Source organism: Panthera tigris, chromosome C1, assembly GCF_018350195.1.
Source record: "Panthera tigris isolate Pti1 chromosome C1, P.tigris_Pti1_mat1.1, whole genome shotgun sequence".
Taxonomy (NCBI): Eukaryota; Metazoa; Chordata; class Mammalia; order Carnivora; family Felidae; genus Panthera; species Panthera tigris.
In genome coordinates, this window is record NC_056667.1 from 200,684,441 (window position 1) to 200,701,863 (window position 17,423).

Below are 17,423 nucleotides of genomic sequence, written 5' to 3' on the forward strand. Positions count from 1 at the left end.
GTCCGCCCGGGGTCTCGCCCGCGTCCGCCAGCTGCGCGCGCGTGCGCGCGGCTGCCGAGGCCCCGACGTGATTCTAGTGTTCTCACATTTAAAGGCAATACGTGATCACTGATGGAAACTGACAAAACACAAAAATAGAGGAGGAAAATCACGTCTTTCCACGCCTCCCGACTCCCTTCGGAAAGCGCTTGCGTTTGTGCTTCTTTGCCTTATACGTCCATGTGTTTCACTTGTCTTTCTGGAGTGAGGTCATATTATATGATGTTTTAAATATTGCTTTTATTTTACTTAACATTTTATCAAGAACATTTTTTCTTGACACTAGATAATTCTTCAAAAGCGTAATTTTAATGCCGCAAAGTATTCTATCACATAGCTGTGATTATTTATTAAATCAGTTTCCTGCTGGAGGACATTTAAACTGTTTCCTATTTTTCATTATTAGACATAAATCCCTGAACACCCTTGACAATTCTCTTCTTTTAAGCCGAACGCCCTTTGCAAGTTTAAAACTTCAAACGTCCAAATGTAGAGGGAACTGGGAATCTCTGACCCTGGGAACTGAGACATTCCCCGATTGAAGTTACTTCAACCAGGAAAGCAGGTGTTTGAGAGTCAGAAGGCCTGACTTGGGATGTAGGTTACTAGTATTAGTGTGCCTGTCGTGTCAACCCTCCCGGTCACTAATGCAAGGATGCCCTCCTCGTACCATTTCCCAAACCAGGAAGTGAGTTCTGGCAAGTTTTGAAACATTGCCCGGGTTTGTATTGTTGCAAAGTCCATGTTTTTTCCATTACGCCAAAGCTGCCGGTAGAGGAACAGCCTTATTTCAGGTGTTTATCTAGTGCTTATCTAGTGCTAATAAGCTACAGATCAACGTACTGCTGAATGTCTTTCACAGCCCATGGGCGCTAACTTTCTGAATGGCGGGGGTGAGGCAGGTAAACTTGACAAAACACAGCTAGAAATGAATGCAGGTAGACCACCAAGACCACCTGAAGCCCTCCTGATTCCAAACGCATCACTAAGCAGTTTTCTTTACATGATTATCTCTGGTGGTCTGTCCAGCTCTGTCATAGAGCAGACTTAGGAAGGAGGGGCCCATGGACTTATCTGGAAGCTTATATACATACCAAACATAAGTGAAAACAGTGTACTTACTAGTAAGCATAGTAAGCAAAATTGCCACATAGATTATATATTTCAAACCAATTAAAATACAGATGTTTTTAAAATTACACCCCCCCCCCCACACACACATACTATGTATATTCGTATAGCTACCATTTAAAAAGGAGTTACTTAGGGGGACTGGTAGACATTATGGCAGGCTAACTCCCCCAGCCACCCCAACTCCCAATGTAAATTCAGTTCTTAGGGGGCCACAGACCTCATTTTAAGAAGTCCCCTCCCAAAGCGTGAGCTCACCGGAGCAAGTCCCCTGATATCAGAATAGAGCCGTAGGTGAGATGCAAAGCCTTGCAGAATCTGGAAAGATCTCCAGACACCCCTTCATGTTCTCTACCCTTGGGCCCGTTCCCCAGAAAGTACCTCTCTACTTTCTGGGAACTGCCAGAACAGTCTCCAAGGAGATTTGTTTCCCAGCCAGCAGTCACATCTGCCCCATGGGCAAGTGGAATGTGGGGACACACACCACCAAGCCCCATGCAAGCCTTGCTGCTTGCTTTTTCCTGGGCCAATTTGCTGATCATGGAATCAAGATTATAATCCTAAAAGAATCTGAAACGAAGCATCTAGCCCAGGGCACACCAGAGGCATTCAGTACCCTTCTCTTGACCCCTTTTTATCCCTGGATAAAAGGGATAAACGTGTTATTCATAAGACTCTTAGCAGATCATTAATTAAGCCCCTATTGTCTGTCAAGCAGACAGCAATTTCTGGTTCTGGAGGTGACAAAACTGAAGGACGTAGCCCCTGTCCTCAAGAAACTCACAGTCTAGGGGAGATGGTTAAAGACCACCTAATTATAATTTTGACAGTTTGGCAAGTGCTGGGATGAAGAAATGCTTATTTGGGAACAGCATCTTATCTTAAGCATGGGGTTTAGGGCCCCCTGGTCCCAGCAATCTAGGATTGGGCGGATAGAGTGGGGTAGGAGTGGCAAGAAGTTGGGCTGAGCTCGGAGACAGGGAGTCAGAATTGAGATTTTACCTCCAGGGCAATGGGAGGCATGTGACTATCAGCAGCCACCTAGAAGGAGGTTGGGAAGGTCGCGGGAGGCCCGCTGGCGCCCCTAGAGTAAAGTCGCTGGCTTCAGCAAATAAAGATGCAGGATGACCAGTTTTATTTGAACTTCAGACATACAACAAATAATTTTTCCCCTAAGTATGTGTCATTGCCCCATATAATATTTGGAAATACTTACACTAAAAACTATTCCTTGCTTATCTGAAGTTCAAATTTAACTGGGCGTCTTGTATCTTTCTGTCAACCCTGCCCTGGGAGGAAAGTCAAGTCAAGTTCAGTCAAGTCAGAGGCAGCTGGAGGCAGCGTAGAGGGAATGAAAGGAATCAGGCTGCTGTTTGTTTTAGGGACGAGGTAGCCAAAGCTTAGTGATTGATGAGAGGAGAGGCAAAGGGAGGTCCGGGAGGAGTGGACCCCTGGGTGGTGTCCCGGGAGCCCAGGTGGAACCAGAAGGGAGTGGGCAGGGAAAGTTCAGCTTTGCACCTAGCCCCAGGGCTCCAATCATCTGTCCTACAAATTCCTCCTGCAGTGTGCCTGATTACTTAGAGTTTATGCATTACTCCACCCAAGAAAGGTCTTTTCATTTATCACTTTCTCCAAAAAGCTGCCGGTCCCCCCCTTTTTTTTCCAGAGGACTCTGTGTTTACTGACTCAAGGCATTTAACCCAGCCTGGGGTAAATATGCCTCTTTCTCCCCACTGGAGGGCTAGGACAAAGTCTCATTCATCCCTAGCTTCAGACAGCCCTGCCCCATCATCTGTTGAATTAAAGGGATTCTAACATTAAAAAATTAGAACTCTTTCCCCTAAAAATTAGTCTTATTATCCATAAACATTAAGTCAGCACTTTCTTCTTCTTTTTTTTAAGTTTATTTATATATTTTGAGAGAGAGATTGAGAGAGTGTTCACGAGTGGGGGAGGGGCAGAGACAGGAAGAGACAGAATCCCAAGCAGGCTCTGCGCCATCAGGATAGAGCCCCATGCAGGGCTTGAATCCACAAACCGGTGAGATCATGACCTGAGCTGATTGAGCCACTCAGGTAGGTGCCCCTAGTCAGCACTGTCATAAAGAAATTGGGAGTAGAAAGAAGGGTGGATGTGGATGTCCCAGAAACAAGAAGTTTGTCCTAGCTTTGCCCCTGAATGGCTGTCAGGCCTGGGGCCCATCTCTTTACTTATGAATGAGTCTAATCATATTGTTTTTTCCTACCTCCTGCACTTTTGAGGCCTCAGATGAAATCATCTACGTGAAAAGCACTGAAAATGGCACGCACGTGGCACTGTTGCTAGCGATCTTAGCAGCTCAATAGAACTGGAGACAGGTTGGGTAAGAGCTCCTTCCCTGGATGCGTCACCTTGTGACAAAGGCTGGGCCACAGAACCCGCCTGGCATCCACTGTGCTGCAGCCAGGGCACCGGGCAATGCTTTCCAATCTTCCCTGACTATCAGAATCACCTAAGGGGCTTGTGAAAATAGGTCAGTTCCCTTGGGGATACCTCTTCCTAGACTCAGAAATGTGAATCAGCATCTTAGTGGAGGCTGAAACGAAGGCCCCCTGGTGAATCCGAATATCAGCCAGCTTTGGTGCTAGACAGACTTGGGCTCTGTTCAGATCACTTTAGTGGCTGTGTGACATTGGGCATATTACTTAACTTCTCTGAGCCTTGATATCCTTATCTATAAAAAAGGGAGATTAGGGGGTGCCTGGGCGGCTCAGTCGGTTAAGCATCCAACTTCGGCTCAGGTCATGATCTCAGGGTTCATGAGTTTGAACCCTGTGTCGGGCTCTATGCTGACAGCTTGGAGCCTGGCACCTGCTTTGAATTCTGTGTCTCCCTCTCTCTCTGCCCCTCCCCCACTCATGCTCTGTCTCTGTCTCTCTCAAATATAAATAAACATTAAAAAAAAATTTTTAAGGGAGGTAACAATAGGGTATAAGGATTAAAAATGGCAGTTTTCAAATACTTGGAGCCTAGCAAACTCTGTGAATTGCTGTGGTCAGTTGAAAGAGAAGCCCAGTGACTCAGTCGGCCAGCGGCGTGATGGCGTGATTGCATTCAGGAAGACTTAACAGGACGTGATAGGTGAATTCGCCTTTGTGTAGCTCAATCCTGCCCTCACACGCTGCCCTCCACGGCTGCGGACCTTGATCTCCTCTGTCACCCTGACCCGTTGGGGATTCCCAGCTTCTGCAGGTCTCTCGTGGGCGGAAAGGCCTTCCTCATTTGCCTAAACAACTGCGCGCTCCAAAAAGCCAACAGCCATTTCCTCTTCTCTTATTCCCAGCCCAAGATAATAGCTGCCCTGCAACCTCTCGTTACCCGTAACTGCACCCCCTCTATCATCTCAATTTCAAGTGCCCACGCCCTGACCATCATCTGTCTCTCCAGCTCAACAACCCCAACTGCCATTGTGACCACACCAGGACTGACAACTCATGCGTCTCCCATCCTCCTCCTGTCCCTCCCCGCTTCTCTCCCCTCCTTAACCAGCTTCCATCCCTGGTCCCTCGTGAGAATCACCACACTGCTCTGCCCCTCTCTGCCTGGGGGAACTCAGCGGGCAGATACTGCCCTGCATGCACACGGCTGAAGGGGAGAAGGAAGGTGCTGGCTGATCTCACAGAGTTCATGAAGACTTGGGTTTTTTTCTCGTCATTCATCTTGACATCCCCCACCCTAGATGATTCCTCCACATTTCCCTCAATCTCTTCAGCGCTCCAACACCTTCTCCAAAGCCTCACTCTCAGCCTTGGCCTTGCTTCCTATGTCCCTGAGGAAAGAAATGCAGAGAACTGCCCCCTGTATCTCCACTTGGCTCTCCCAAACTTTGATGTGCAAACAAGTGATGTGGGGATCTTGTCTAAATGCAGATTCTGCTTCTCAGCGTGGGACCTGAGAATCTGCATTGCTAAGGAGCTCCAGGCAAGTCACTGCTGCCTGGTGGACCACACTCTTCTAGACGAGGCCATAGGCATCCCAACCTTAATTTGGCCAATGTTTAACTCCTTTTTAAAAATTAATTAATTAATTTTGAGAGAGAGAGAGAGAGAGAGAGAGAGCGAGCACAGGTGGAAAAGGGGCAGAGAGAGAGAGACAGAGAGAGAGAGAGAGAGAGAATCCCAAGCAGTCTCCTCACTGCCAGCGTGGAGCCCGATTTGGGGCTCAAACTCATGAACCACAAGATCATGACCCAAGCCAAAGTTGGACACTTACCCGACTGACCCACCCAGGTGCCCCTGGCCAACACTTAATTCCTAATCCCTGTTCCCATCCCTACCCAGTCTGATTGAGGATTCTAGCATCTTCCTTCACCTCCATCAAAGATGCAAGATACACAAGAGGGGCTGGAAGGAGAGATGTCAGAAGAACTCCAGCCTTGAGAGTGTTATTCATTAGAAATATGATTTAAGCCACATAAGTAGTTAAAAATTTTCCATTAGGCCCATTTAAAAAGTAAAAATAGGGGCGCCTGGGTGACTCAGTCAGTTGGGCATCTGACTCTTGGTTTCAGCTCAGGTCATGATTGTAAGTTCGAGCCCCACATCAGTCTCTGCACTGGTGGTATGGAGCCTACTTAGGATTCTGTCTCTTTCCCCCTCTCTCTGCCTCTCCCCTGTTCACTCTCTCTCTCAAAATGAATAAATAAAATTTAAAAATGAAGTAAAAAGTAAAAGTAAACACGTGAAATGAATTTTAATTATTTATTTATTTAACCCAACATATCCAAAAACATTATTCCAACATTTAACCAAGTATAAAAAATTAAATTGGCAGGATTTTTTCCATGCTAGGACTTTGAAATCTCGTTTACATTTATAGCACATCTCAATTTGGACGTTAAATTTTCATCAGAAATATTGACTCTTCATCTAGATGTTATAAAAAACGTACAGTTGAAAAAGTATTGTTCCATACATTTTTGAGTAACTGAAATAAGTGTTGATTTTTATATTTAAGTTTAAATGAATTGAAATCAGACAAAATTAAAATTCAATTTCTCAGTTGCACTAGACATAGTTCAAGTATTCAATAGCCACATGGGGCTGGTGGCTACCATATTGGCCAGAACAGATCTATAGCAGTTATGCTGGTCATCAACTGGAGGAAGACTCGGGGTCAAGGTCTATGCTGTAATTCATCTCAGACACACACCCCCCCCCGGCTTCTCCCCAGATGCCTTGCATAGGTCCTGAACTCGGCACTTTTTACTGAAATGAATGTATTTACTGAAAAAATTGACCTCTAGGAAGACAAGCTCAGTTCCAAACATGACCACTAGGGGGCAGGATCTGACTATCATTGTTTGGCAAGAATTTTTCTAGATAGGTGGAAGATCATCCAGTGCGGTGTCCTTTTATTGCTGATCATGACCCATTAGTGAATTCAATTAAGTGGGTCATACCGACAGTGAAAAAATAGACCAGAAAACAATGAGGATACAAGCACTATTATTACGTGTAACTTTGCTTTAGTTTTGTTGACTCGTCTAGTGTGTATGAGTCTTCATGAAAAATGTCCTTATTGTGAGTCATGGTCAAAAAAAGGTTGAAGATCACCCTAATCTTCCTTACCTATGGATAAAGAAACCAAACCCACAAGTTGACCAGTGTTGAAGTTAGAAAACGGGGATAGGAGAGCGCCTTCTACTATTTTCTCTTTCGTTTAGTGGCTCTAAATTCTCCATAAGTCAATTTGAAAAGGAACTGAGCTCAGAGCAGTAGAACACACACGCGGGCTCACGGTGGCGGTGGCGAGGAGCTGCGGAGTCAGGCCTGACGCCCGGTCCTGTTGTACTAACTCGGCAAGTGCTGCTGGGGGGCTGAGGGGTGAACCGTGCCCTCAGCCCTGCACTAGGGGGCGGCTAGACGGGAGGGAAACCGTAAATACAGCTCCCGCCCTCTTGGAACCTCCAGTGGGGAAGACAGACAGGAGCAAGCGCTCTCACTGGTGAATATATCACGACAAACAGTAACACCTACGCCGAAGAGAAATGGGCGTGGTGCCCTAAGAGAGCAGTACATGGGACCTCGTGGCAACTGGAGAGGCCAAGGCAGCTGCCCGACAGGGTGGCTTTGAAGAATTGAAGAGTAGCCTGAGTCAGATGGGCCGTGTGTGTGTGTGTGTGTGTGTGTGTGTGCGCGCGCGTGGCGTACGGTGTGTGGTATGTGTATCTGTGTGTATGTACATGCTATGCGATGTGTGTGGGGTGTGTGGATGTGTGTGTGCGCTCGTGTGTGGGGCGGTGGCAGGCATGGTGTGGTCATTCTCCACCGAAGGAACAAGCTGTGAGGAGGCGGTGGAGGCTACCCGGAAGCCGATAGTGCGGGGGAGTGGGGGGGGGGGGGTCCTCGGGGAACTTTGAGGTGAGGGTGAGCCCTGGGGCGTGGCCTAAGAGGAGACTGGGAAGTGGGCGGGGCCCAGATCTACAGGACCTCTTGGTCCTCCTTAAAGATTTTGAATTTTACTTCAAAGAGAAGTCACTGAATGGTTCCGAGCTGGGGAGAGGCATGATTTGGTTCGTATTTTAAGACCATGCCCTGGCTCCGAGCGAGAATGGGCTGGGGGCGGGGGAGGGGAGGGGAGGGGAGGGCGGAGCGTGAGAGCAGGGAGGCTAGTTAGGAGCGGTTCTCCGCACGGGTCCAAGGCGGTGGTGGGCCTCCACCTCTGAAGAATCAGTGCACTTCCGTCACAGACCCCCCAAACCCACAGATCTTCTTGCGCCTCATTTGGCCGGCCGTCTTCCATGTGCCCCCACATTCATCTCTACCCTGCTCGGCTGTGCGCAGAGCTGGCCCGTGCGGACACGTAGGTGGGACTTCAGTCCTCCAGCTTCGGTTGGGTTTGGCCAATGGAGAGAGGGGAGGCAAGGAGCGAGCAAAGTCAGGGTATTTGTTCTCCTTCCCCCTCCTGAAGGGTCACCACAGACTGGCTCAGTCCTCAACCAAAGTTCCCAGTATCCCTCAACCCAAGGTCAGGTGCCCCTGTCCACACATCTCTGTCCCTCCAGGTTCCATTCCTGCTCCATCCCCTCGCCTGTCGGGCCTAGAGGTGGTGCCAGGGCCTCCCTGTCACTAGCCCTAGGGAGTTGCACTATCCCTTGTGTTTCCTACACCACGCTTCGCCTTGTAAACCGTTCACAAAGCTCTCCTCGAGTCGTTAGTTGGCGTGTTTCCTGGAAGACTCTGACCGAACCATCTTCTACCCCGGCGGGCAACACAGTGTCAGGGGGATGAGCCTGGGATTTGGGGTCACACAAAACTAGGACTGAATTCTGGCTCTGTCACTTACTAGCTCTGGGATGGGGTGTGTCACTTAGCCTACCCGAGCCTCAGTTTGTCCATCTCTAACGTGAGGACGTCATCACCAGCCTTATACAATTGTTAGGATGATGAAATAACACACACAAGGCACGGCCCATGCCTAGTGCAGACTAGAGCATCGCTCACCTTAGTTCTGGTCTTCCTTTCCCTGCACCGAGCACACACGTATCACTCTGCACTGACTCCAGCACCGTGCTAGGTGCTGGGATGAGGGAGGAGACAGGGGAGGCCATGGTCCTGGAAACCACATACAGTGGCTCCCCCAGTGGACCCCTCCCCCGACAGTTCAAGGTCAGAAATATTGAGGGTTACGTTTCAAACTATTCATTTCATTTCCTTTTGACAACTATGCGGCATGCATTTTACTAGAGTCTGGAGATAGAGTAGTGACCAGTTATGATCAGAAGGGGCTTTGGAAAGGAGGTTGCATTTACTTTCAGTTTTAAAGGAGCTGTATACGGGGCACCTGGGTGACTCAGTCAGTTAAGGGTCAGACTTCAGCTCAGGTCATGATCTCATAGTTCGTGAGTTCAAGCCCCGCATCGGGCTCAGTGCTGACAGCCCAGGGCCAGGAGCCTGCTTCGGATTCTGTGTCTTCCTCTCTCTGCCCGCCCCCCCCCTCCCCCCGCATGAGCTCTGTCTCTCTGTCTCTCTGTCTCTCTCTCAAAAATAAAATAAAATAAAATAAAATAAAATAAAATAAAATAGCTGTACTCCCAGAGAAGACATACCAGTCTCCCTGGGGACTGCCCTCACACTCCTCCCTTCCTCCCTGTGGGAGAGCCTTCAGAACTCCCTGAACTGAGAATCGGCCTTAATTAATTACAGCTATTTCTGGGAGTGTATTAGATTGCCTAGGCTGTGCGGAGGCAGAAGTGTGCCTCAGAGGATTTCTCCAGGTGTGGTGGGGCAGATGTAGGGGGCAAAAACCCCAGGACAGTGACCAGGGCAGGCTGACTGGAGGGGTGGGGGGCACGTGGAAGGGAGCAGTGGGAGCATAAAATGCTGGAAAACTGGGTTGAGGCCATATTGCTAAGTCAAGCAATGTGAATTTAATGGTGTAGACACTGGCTTTGAGCAGGGGGTCAGACCTGATTGAGAGCTGGGCTTCCAAAGGCTTTGTCTGATAGTCCGCGTAAGCCAGGCGGGGGCTACAGGTGTCTGCGGTGGACTGGGTGTTAGGACTCCAGGGCCCAAATTTGGGTGATGGCAGTGGGGAATGGAGGGGGAAGGATCACACCCTTTGTTTGCATCCATTCATTAAAATGTGTATTTGAGCACATATGAGGACCAGACGTTGATGCTGCAAGAATGATACAAGATTCAATAACATCATTGAAAGAACACCTCCGATGAGCCAGGCACCATGTACGTTCCCTGGGTAATCACAGTTAATCATCAGAATAGCTCTGTATGGATCCTCGGTCCCTTTTGCCACGAAATAGACTGAGGCCCCTCTACACCTGCTCTGCCACACCTGGAGATGACCGGAAAGAGGATGGGCATTTCGATTTGGAACTCGAGAGGGAAGCCAAGGTGTACTTTCCTCTTTGGGAGTGATGCGTTCCACGTCAGACTGAGGCAGGGAAAGAAAGCAGCGAACATGGCTCTGGAAATTTAAGGGCTACGTCATGAACTCTGGGGAACTGGACACGTGAGTGGCAGCAGCAGAACGGGATGCGTATGGGAGAACAGTCGGAAGAGACCATGACAGGAAGGCAAAGCAAAAAGAAGGCTCTGCCCAGAGGTTAGGTGACCAGGACTGAACAGTGACAAAGGGGGTTGACGTTGTAGGAGTCAAGAGCCAAATCAGGATGGACCGGTGGGGGCAGAAGCTCAGCTGAGTGGCCTGAGAATGAGTGGGGAGTGAGAAAGAAAGGCAGGAAGGAGGAGTGCTTTATTTATTTTAATAAAACAATATAAAAAAAATTTTTAAGTAAACCCTATCCCCATCGTGGGGCTTGAACTCATGTCCCTGAGATCGGGAGTCGCATGCTCTACTGACTGAGCCATCCAGGCACCCCTAAAATAATCTTTTTGGTTAAAATAATAATACAATCTCATTCTAGAAGGGCAGAAAATATTTTTAAAATATAAAAAAAGAAAACAAGGGGTACCCCATAAGTTCATCAGTCAACAGTCATCACTGGTAGCATCTTAGAGGTTTTTCCATGCATTTTTGTTAACAGAAATCATATCAATTATATAAAATATATATACTTTGGCATCATGTTTCCCCCCTTTATATTGAAATGGAAATTCTACCCACAGTACTTGAGTGTTTGGGGCTGCAAGTATCAAAAAATAGAAACAAAAACAACAGCTAAAAGTGGCTTAAACAATGAGGACAATTTTTCTTTCACATAATGAGAAGTCCAAGGGCAAGGTAATCCAGACTGGTTAATACAGGGACTTGGTTATGTCTTAAGGACGCTGGTTCCATCCTCACTTGTGCTCTGCCATCTCCAGTGTATTGCAATACCCTCTTAGGCTCCTTCCTCAAAGTCCTAAAATTGGCAGCTGCCGTTCCAGGCATCACAGGCAGATGACAGCATCCTGGAGCAAAAGAAGCGCACAGTCCTATTGTATCCCTTTTCGATCACAAGGAAAACCTCCCCTAGAAGGCCTGCAGCCTATTTCCTGCCCCACCTCACAGCTGTGCAACGTGGAGCAATTGACTTGATCTCTCGGTGCCTCGATGTTCTTATCTGTGCAATGGGAATTATAGCTATTTGACTTATAGGGCTGTCGTGGGAGCTGAGAGTTTTCTGCATAAAGGCACTTAGAACAGTGCCTGGCATGTGATTTGTGTTATATAAATATTTGCTATTATTATCTAATGGCAAGAATTGCATCACATTCCTGGGTCTAACCAATTACATGGCGGGGCAGTGAGTGCACCAAGTGGCTTGGACCAATCAAGATCCACCCACCGGGGCTGGGAAGGGGCTCACTTGGAGGCTATGGCAGTTCATAAGAGAGCTAGCAAAATAGGGGTTAGCAAGGGAAATGGGGTGGGGGATGGAGAATGGGTATTAATCAACCAGCAGGATCTGCCACACATGTATTGATAAACAACAACAACAACAACAACACACATATGAATGGGAATTGCTTTCTAGAAAATTGTACCAATTAATAATCATCACAAGCAGCATATGAATACCCATCTTCCCATAGTCTGTAAAACCTTAGTCTTCATTTTATTAGTCTTATTCTTTTCCATTTTGATAGATGAAAACCATATCTCTTCATTTAGCTGACATTTTCTGGATTTTTTTAATTTAAGAAATTTAATTTCACTATAGATGTTAAGAGTTTAAAATTTTTTCATGTATATTAGCCATTTATCCCTTTGTTAATTGGGCTCTTCAGGTTTTCGCATTTATTAGAGTCCTTATACTTGAAACATCCTTATTTGGGCACCTGGGTGTCTCAGTCAGTTAAGCCTCTGACTTTTGGCTTTGGCTCTGGTCATGATCTCAGGGTTCATGGGATCAAGCCCTGTGTCGAGCTCCCTGCTGACAGTGTGGAGCCTGCTTGGGATTCTCTCTCTCTCTCTCTCTCTCTCTGCGCCTCCCCTGCTCATGTCCTCTCTCTCAAAAAAAAAATAAATAAACTTTCAAAAAAATATTAAAAAAATTTTTTTTCTTAACATTTATTTATTTTTGAGACAGAGAGAGAGAGAGCATGAATGGGGGAGGGTCAGAGAGAGAAGGAGACACAGAATCTGAAACAGGCTCCAGGCTCTGAGCTGTCAGCACAGAGCCCGACGTGGGGCTCAAACTCACGGACCACAAGATCATGACCTGAGCCGAAGTCAGACGCTTAACCGACTGAGCCACCCAGTCACCCCCCAAAAAAATATTTTTTAAAAAAGGTCTTTATTTATTTACTAAGTAGATTAACTCTGACAAATTTGGGGCAAATATTTTCTACATTTTTTGTTTTTGGCTTTTTCTCTTGTTTGTGTGTATGTGCATGTTTTCTTTTAATATACAAAAGGTTTAAAAATTTTTAAGTAGCTGAAAGGGTAATTGTTTCCCTTGTTAGGTCTCTAGTTGCTTTTTCTCTGAGTTTAATGGTAATATATGCCTATTAAAAAATTAGAAAAATGCTTTTATTGCTTTTAGCCCTAGAAAGTCTTCCACTATCCAGAGGTTGAACATGCATTTAATTTTCTTCTAATTTTGTATGTTTTATTTTAATGTTTATTTATTTTTGAGAGAGAGAGCACGAGAGCTAGTGGGAGAGGGACAGAGAGAGAAGGAGACAGAAGATCTGAAGCAGGCTCTGTGCTGATGGCAGAGAGCCCAATGCGGGCTTGAACACATGGACCATGAAATTATGACTTGAGCCAAAGGTGGCCGCTTAACTGACTGGACCACCCAGGCACCCCTAATTTTGTATGGTTTAATTTTATGTCTTTAACACTTTAATTCACTTGGAATTTATTTCGGTATACTCTGCCAGGCACAGGTCTAAAGTGCTCTTTTCCGAATAGCTAATCAGTTGTCCAAGCATCGTTTCCAGCACCATTAATAGCTAAACATTTTTGCTTCCCCCGTCTCCATCAGCGATTGTTGCAATAATGCTGCATAACAAGCAAATCTGAAACTGAGATGTATACAACAATAAGCATTATTCTCTCAGGCATCTGTGGGCAGGCTGAGTTTCAGCTGATCTAGGCTGAACTCTGCAGGGTTGGGCTGGCTTCTAAGCTGGAGTGGGGTCAAGTTGGCTTCATGTTTTTCATCCTCCTTAGACCAGCAAAGACCCGAGGGATGTTCTTACAGCAAAAGGCATGTACATGTATCCATATACAGAGACCGGGTTCAACCACAATTGCATGTTTAAGACCTCTGCTTATATCATGTCTGCTAACATTCCACTGACCAAAACAAATCACAAAACCAAGCCCAACATCAATGGCATGGGGGAGTCTATTTTGCCTTTATGGAAATGTGCATAGTCATATAACAAAGGATGTGTTTACGGGGAGAGATGAAGAATTTCAGAACTGAAGGAAAACAAAAAAAAGAAAGAAAGAATTGAGAACTGAAATACAATCTACCAAACCCATGGAGACTAACTTTCAGGAAAGTTGAGATAAAGGCAGAATAGAATCTAGAAAGGGACCCACAGTCAAGGGACGTTTGTAAGGCAGTGAGATACTCAACTTTGCTCGTAGGGTGAGGAAAAGCAGCGGCCAGGAGGAACACCAGTTGAAGATATGAACAAGGCTAACAGCATTTCCTCTAAAAATTCACATGAAAGAAGCAAAGTTTGTAGATGGTGGGTGGGCACAGACCTTATCTCCTCTAAGGATATTGGCTGAAAGTAAAGGAAGTGGAGGTGTGCCTGAGGTCTCCAATAGCAACTGGAGGTAATGAGAGGGCATCTCGGCAAAGTCAAAGCACTGTCAAGTATAGGTGTTAGGGGTCCCAGAGGGGTGTCGGGGGTCCCTGAATTGTAGAGGCTCTAATTCACATTGGATGGCCATCTTCTCCAGCTTTGTCCATGAGGTTTGAAAAGGTGAGTGACTGTCAGGTTGGTACAGGTAGGTCTCTGGAGATTGGTAGGCTAACGATGGAGGGACAAGGTGGGTGAGGAAGCTGACAGGTGGTGAGTGGTTCAAGGGACTGAATCCAAGTTCTCACTGGGAGGGAAGAAATGTGGGCAGGAGGGGCTGAGGGGCTGGGAGAAAGCACATGGTTTTAGGGATTGGAGATAAAGGAGTACAGGTCGTGGGGCTGACGACGTGGGGCTCCCCAAGTAGTTCTTAGATTCCCTAAAGTTTGAGAACTGCTGAGCTGCAAGTTTCAATGAGCCATGATTGTTGCAATTCCCCGATGGCAGGAAGTAGACAGGAAGACCAAAACAGGTGTCTAACTCCTCAGAGTCTGGGCTGGGTCAGTGGTCGGACTGATGAGGAAGAGTGGAGAGAAGCTTTCAAATGAGGCAGGAGGAACAATGATCTTGACCTGGAACGGCACATGACAAATGTGGGAGGCTGAAGGTTTCTCCTCCAGAAGGCAGGGCAGCAGGAGGGAGGAAGGGAATAGAAGAGAGGGGTCATGGTCCGTCAGGACAGGGCAGGCTGTGAGGAGGCAGAAGATGTCAGAGGCATTGTTGCTATGCAAACCAGGGTTGCAGGGTGTATGGCACACGCCTTGGAGGGAGGTCCACAATGGGAAGGTGAGCTCGGCGTGGGGGCAGCAGATGAGGGTACAGACTGATGTGAATGGGGCTGGGCTGTGTGGGGGCCAGATTATGCTAGCCACCATTGCTGCATCTGGCTAATTTTTCTACACTGAACTCACTGTTCCACCCTGGTCCAACAAGATGTCTCTTTTCTCTAATATTCAAACAGTTCTTCCATATCAGCTCCTTCATGATCGCTCATTGTCACTGGCATTGCCATCATCATCATCATCATCACCATCAATACCATGATCTCCTGAATGCCAGCCAAGCACCCGGCATTAAGCCTGAGCCATGATACGAGATGAAGGCAGGCTCTCGATCCTAATGGAAGGTCCCAGGCCAGTTGGGAAGACAGGATTCAGACACCCTGGACAGACGACCTGAGATGGCAAGTGGATAAGGGGCAGATTCCAGAACCCCTGGCCCACCCCAGGAACCTGGAAGGAGGCTTACTCTTTGGGAATTGAGCTCTAAAACCATCACATCACAGGCCAGAATGGCACGGCTTCCAGCCACCTGACTCAGGTCATTAAGTGAGTCTCTCCTAGGATAGTCACAGAAGCAAACCTTAGCCTTGCCAGCGCACCCCAGGCTGCTCAAGGGAGGAGGTCATGGGAAAAGAGGAGTTCCTCAGACTTGGCTCTTCTGCAGCCTGCCCTAATGGTATGAAACATGGGCAGTCACCAGGCTGGGTCTGACTCCCCGTTCACCAGCTTTCCTCCTGCGTAGGGCATGGCTTCTGCACAGCCGTCCTGCACGGACGGAACCTATGCTCAGAACTCCAGTCTTGCAACAGTCACGGCACTCAGTGGCAATAACCAAATTATCATTCATTCATTCTTTGTTTCTATCATTCGCTCATTCGTTCAACAGACACTGAACTGGACACCTGCTCTGAGCCACGCATTGTGCACATCGCCGGGAATACAGTGGTGCAAAGACAGACAGATCCTTCCCTGACTTCATGGGCCTTACATTCCATGTAGCAGGAATGGAATGTAGCAGGGTGGCAGACAAGAATCACAAAATCATGTCATGTTGTGCAAAGTGTGACAAAGGAGGTGAGCAGAGCAGTATTATCGAGAGTGATGGGGTGGGCAACGAAGGCCTCTCAGAGGGTAATGTTTTTTCTTTAATTTGACATATAACCTAAATATGGTAAATGCACGCATTTTTAGGGCACGGTCTGGTGAATTTTTCACATTTGCATATGCAAGGATTTCTCAATGTCTGTACTATTGACATTTGGGGCTGGATAAATCTTTGTTGTGGGAGCTGTCCTGTTCATCACAGGATGTTTTAGCAGTATCCCTGGCCCCTACTTACCAGATGGCAGTAGCATGCCTCCCTCTCCCTTTTGTGACAATCAGAAATGTCTCCAGACTTTGCTAAATGTCTTCCGGGAGGCAATTTCACCCCTCTGGGGAGCTCCTGGTATAAGCCATGCAGTCACCAGTCAGCTCAAGATACAGGCTATTTCCATCCCAGAGGGGTTGGCATTTGAGCTGCGACCCAATGGATGAGAAGCTGCTACCTATTCAAAGAACTGAGGGAAGAGTGTTCCAAGAGGGAGCATGAGCAAAGGCCCTGCGGTGAGGATGACCTTGCACATTTGAGGAACAGTGTGCCTGGTCCATAGAAACAAGGGTAAGAATGGCATCTGAGAAGGTGGAAGACACAGGCTTGGTCCCATCAAGCAGGAGCCTTGGAGTTGGCCATTTCACTTGACCTTAGCCAAAAGGCCGAGAAGCGATGGAGTCGGCCATTTCAAAGAACATTTGTGTGAGGCACCTGGGTGGCTCAGTCTGTGAAGCATCCAACTCTTATTTTGACTCAGGTCATGATCCCACGGTTGTGGGATTGAGCCCTCCATTCTGGGAGTGGAGCCCTCTGCCCCTCCCCCACTTGCTCGTGGTCTCTCTCTCTCTCTCTCTTTCGGTCTCCAAAAGAACATTTGTGAGTATTTGCTATGTGTCTGGTACCACCCCAGACACTGGAGATTCACATCAAAGATGAATAAATTAAACCTTAGTCCCTACTCTTCAGGAAGACAGTAAAGTCTTCAAGACTCTAGAGTCTGAGATAGACAGACACGTACAAAAAAATATACAGCATGAGGTATTGCATTGAAAGATAGAATTGTGTACAAGACCTAGTGGCACAAGGGGGGACATGCATAAGCCCATGCTGGAGTGAGAGGGTTCGAGAAGAGCTTTCTTTTTCTTTTTTTTTTTTTTTAATGTATACTTATTTATTTTGAGAAAGAGCCAGCGCGTGTGCAAGCAGGGGAGGGGCAGAGAGAGAGAGAGGGAGACAAAGAATCCCAAGCAGGTTCCTTGCTGTCAGTACAGAGCCCGACTCAGGACTGGAACACACAAACCGTGAGATCATGACCTGAGTCGAAATCAAGAGTCGGACGCTCAACCAACCCAGCTACCCCCCAGGTGCCCTGAGAAAAGCTTTCTTGAAGAGAGCGCATCTGACCTGAGTCTTTGGGGAACGAAGGATGAACGACGCTCCAGGCAGAAGGCACAGCATGTACAAAGTCACAAGGGTGTGAAGCAATGTGATGGGTTCAGGGACACACAAGCAGTTGGGTATCATAAGGTACAAAGTGCAGGAGGGGGTAATGAGGCATCAGTCTGGCTGGGACAGAAGATTCTCATGGGAGACGAGATGAAACTAAAG